Genomic DNA, 4,567 nt, shown 5'->3' with positions numbered 1-4,567 from the left:
AAATGGTGACTGTCACAGTGTTAGGACAAAATAACTTCTCAAATAATGATGCATGTGACAGTTAGATGTGCTCATCTAATTGCAATAACTGACAGAGAGGAAGAGGTTGTTACGAAGGTTTTGCATTAGCACACACGTTTGATGGTATTTATTGCTTCTGGGACTGGTGATGACGGAGGCAAAAGCTTTCCAGATGCTGAGAGAGCTGCTAACAGCACTGTGCATTTTAAACTTCCACTGTCATAGCTGCAAAACCATCTAACACCACATGCTCTGCTTTAAGGACCTTACGCAGGTCCTTACTCGCAGGAGCATACTTCTGCAGCGGTGGGAGTCAGGTACAACATGTGTGGCTATAGCCTCCTTAGAGCTGAAGCCTCGCAAATATAGATGAGACTTTATACTGACTTGTAGGGCAGCCTGTCAGGGTAGATCAGGCTGCTTGGTCGCAGCTTCACCTTGGAGTCACCTTGAAAAGACCCATTTCACCTGCGTGCTCGCATAGGGGCAGCGCAATTTCACAGCCGTGTACGTAAGATCAGAGTCAGTCTTCTCACATGATAAATTACCTTCTACTAAAATGACTTTGCTACAATCTCTGACATTTAGTTGGGTGCTTTTTATTTGGAAAAAAACGGGTTTTGAAAGTTTACAAAGGCTCCGTCAGGAGCAGAAAATCAATGCTGTTAATACTGAGTTACAGTCGTTTGCCGCCATTGTGTGTGTCAACGCTGTCGGCAGTGTCAGCTCAATTAATTTTGCTGCCAACCATAGACACAATATGGTAATAATATACACCATATCTACAAAAGTTCCTGTTTATCAAACAGGTGGGACTTTCAAAGCATTTTAATGTTGGCTCAATATGGCTCCCACTGATTTCCCTGGGAGAGCCTGGCATTGCTTTTCTTTGAAGCTTTTGAAGAGTGAAGAGAAGTTGTCATTGATTCAGGGAAAGCAGAAAGACCTTTGAGAAGACCCTTGAAAATGCAGCCTTTTAATCATAAAAGCCGTCATTAAGATCAAACTGGTCAATAGAAAATATGAGCCCCTTTTACCTCTCAGGGGACACTGTCATAGAATCATAGAATGGTCTGGGTTGGAAGTGACCTTTAAAGGTCGTCTAGTCCAACTATGAAAGTCTTGTGACATTTTGATTTTTATTTTCCTGGAGAAGCAAGATGTTTCTGGTGGGATGGATGGGAGAGGGAATTCTCTCCACCACACCGTGGGATAGTGGCCCCTGACACTTTGGTGATGGTGCGAGGGACAAATGGCGGCTGGAGAAGGTGCATAATGTAGGGACCCTTTGGGCAGGGATACAGCACTGCGTGGGGGCCACCCTGCCTTCTGCTCTTTCCCAGAGCCAAGATGTGCATCTGGAGAGCCCTTGCTAACCTACAGTGAAAATGATCAGCCTCAATGTGCCCAGCATCACTATAGAAATGAATACAGGATTAGCCCAAATAACCTTTCTTTACTGCAGAAAGCTATTTATTCAGTGTTATTCATCCTAACATAGTTCACACACCAAATCAACACAGCCTGAGGATATAGATTTTAGCTTTCTAATAGTTTGCATGTAGTGCTATATAATCGAGCGATGTCACTTTTCAGACTGCTCACCCAACCCCCCCCCACGGCATGTCCTCTTTAGACATAACCATGTCATAATGTGTCCCTGACAGTCATCTCACAAGGCTCAGTTTTGCATGCAAAAATCAAGGGAATCATCATTACTCAACACACCCTTGCTACCCGATAGCAGATAAATAGGTCTGCTGGGAAAAGGCATCTGTGGATGAATGGCTAGGAAACTCTAATAGCAACAGTAAAAGGCTCTGGATGCTGATCCTGCTGTCTATCATCATTTATCTTGGAAATATTTACCATTGCTGTTCCTCTCTCAAAACAAACATGCTAACTGATTTTAATGCAGTGAGCACTGCTTTTATTCTATATGCATCGGGGGCGGAGGGGGAAATAATCTGGTCTATACATTTTAAAACTGAAAATGAATATTTTCCCCTTAGTCTACAAAGCAAAAAAAGGAGCTGTCAAATCATGTGGCTATCTCAAAAGCAGAGAAATTCTTCTGTTATGGCTGAATTTCTGGTGATTCAGATTCAAGCAAGGCAGCTTACCTCTCTAACCTCTCTTCTCCACGCCTGTAGATGAAAATGGTGCAGGAGTGCTTTGGGTCTTTTATGTCTAACCTTTGTACAGCTAATATTAAATTGTATGTATTCAAGGAGCTCTTCTAGTGCCAAGCCATGAGCAAGATTTACAGGAGAATTCAGCTACAGTCACAATGAGAGGAAGGATGAACAAAGAGATCGCAACTGGAAGGCTCATAGAGGTTTAAAGGGGATCCAAAAGATGAAGGTTGCTAGAAAAGCAAAATACAGGCACTCTAAACATCTCCAGGGAGAAGAGTGAAAATACAGCATTCAGGTACAAGGGTATTAAGAAAGGAGGAAAAGGGATAAATGCTGACTGTTACATATAGGAGTGAGAATTACAAAAGGCAGTACAAGCTGATCCTGGCTTTTCTCTAGCCAGGAAGCCTTTTTTTTTTTTTTTTTTTTTTTTTCCCCCCAGGGCTTTGCAGGTGTGGGTTTACATAAGGAGGCTACAGCTCCGTGATGCACAACAACATCATGTAGCCCAGCAACCACTGTCCTAGGTCTGTTCCACCGTGCTGTACTCTGGTTTGGATGCAAATGGGGCTGGAGAGTTTACTGTATAGACCAGTCAGACATCTACCACTTAATACACACCCAAAGCTGGAGGACATGAACCTCATCTAAAGAGGACGTGAAGCAGCAGAAGATTGCCTAGGGTGAACTTCATTTGACCATGTGTAGGTGTCCATATCTGAGCTACCTAAGCAGTTAATGGAGAGAAAAGACATTCAGCTCCTCCTAAAATAGGTGATTAGAATGTCTGATGAGTGCTACCATCACTTTCAGCTTTGGACACTTCTGGGTACCCTTTCAAAAAGATATCATCTGATGTGTTTATAACTTCTTTTTTAGGAGAGGGTGAATGGTGTTCCCAAAGTACCCCAAGCTGTGGGTGACAAAATTAAGTGAGATGAATTCCAGCATCAGGCTCTTCCATGGATTATGGAAGAGGCTTAGAGAGACCCCACTGAGAATGTTATTCATTTATTATAGTGACTGCTTAGCCTCTGTCCTGACATGTCTGCTTTCTCTGCATGGTTCTCCAGCCTATTGTAGCATGGATTCATCATGGTCCTTGAATGACTTGAAAGCAAAAGTGATGTCTAAGTAGGTCAGAGCTGCACCAGAGGCACAGGTATAAAACATTTTTTTTACTGTTTCTATGTATCTTGGATTTCCAAAAAGCTTGAAGAGTGCGGGAATCCAAAAGTAAGAACATGTGCATGAGGAAGAGCATATTAAGGCTATCTTGAACCACACTTAGCAAAGCACGAGGATGACCTGACATCTTGAAAGAGTGTTAATTTTTATCTCGGATAAAGTATACCCTTATGGAGAGTGCGCAGATGACCGAGTTATATGGGGAAATACATGGTCCATAAGAAAAAGGAGATGTCTGAGCAAAACAGAGCCCACAGATAGATGTGTTAGCAAATTAAAAGAACATGCTACCTCCTGTGGGAAAACCAGTTACCATTGTAGAGGGATCATGTAATTTAACCACATGGAGAGTCACCAGTGTTGGAAAATGAGTTCCAGTGAATAATCTCCATAGAATTGCTTTATATTGATTACCTTTTCCAAAAGCTGCAGTGAAATGCAAGGGCAGGCAAGGTCTTTAAGGAGTTTTCATCAGATGTAGGTAGAGCAAAAAAGGGTTAATAGTTTCATTTACTCTATGATGTATTCCCAGGCAAGCCAATGTCAACCTACAGGTCTGACTAATCCCAAGTGTCGTTACTAATTGCTGTCATCCAAACAGTAGCTGGCAGACATTTAATTTCCTTTCACTTTTTGTCATTAGCGACATATGGGTGTGTCCCTGCCATGGCTAAATGGCTACTGGAGAAACCTATGTCCTGAGCTCTGCAAACATGAAAATCCATGATTAAGCATCTTACTGATGTCAGGAAGAACCATTTACAGACCAGGATCCCAAATGCTTGAAAGCTGCTGGGTATTCTTAGGCACAGTTATGGCAACAGTACAAAGGCACACCTTTTAAGAGCATTGTTAACTTATGCCAGACTAATGGAGAGGCACAATAAAACAGTTCTGGAGATGCAGCTTGAAACACAGCTCACAGTTGTTGCAGTATAAATTATTACTCACTACTTAGCTTTCTTCATTTCTTTTTGGTACTTTAACATAGTAGAGCAGGGCAATTGTTTTTAACTCAGAATGCATGATTCTTCTGAGTTACTTTTGTACCCTCTCACTTGACTCAAAATATTAGGTTGAAATTTCAGATACAGGTCTCAAAACTCCCAGTTTCACTGCCTGCTATCTGCTTTTACTAGATTTAAAAATCCTTTAACTTTGCTGCCTTATATATATACATGTGTTACTTTTTTTTTTTTTTTTTTTTTTTTTTTTTTTTT

The sequence above is a fragment of the Athene cunicularia genome (assembly GCF_003259725.1).
Source record: "Athene cunicularia isolate RWA chromosome 1 unlocalized genomic scaffold, athCun1 chr1_part2, whole genome shotgun sequence".
Taxonomy (NCBI): Eukaryota; Metazoa; Chordata; class Aves; order Strigiformes; family Strigidae; genus Athene; species Athene cunicularia.
Note: the sequence above shows the minus strand (reverse complement) of the source record.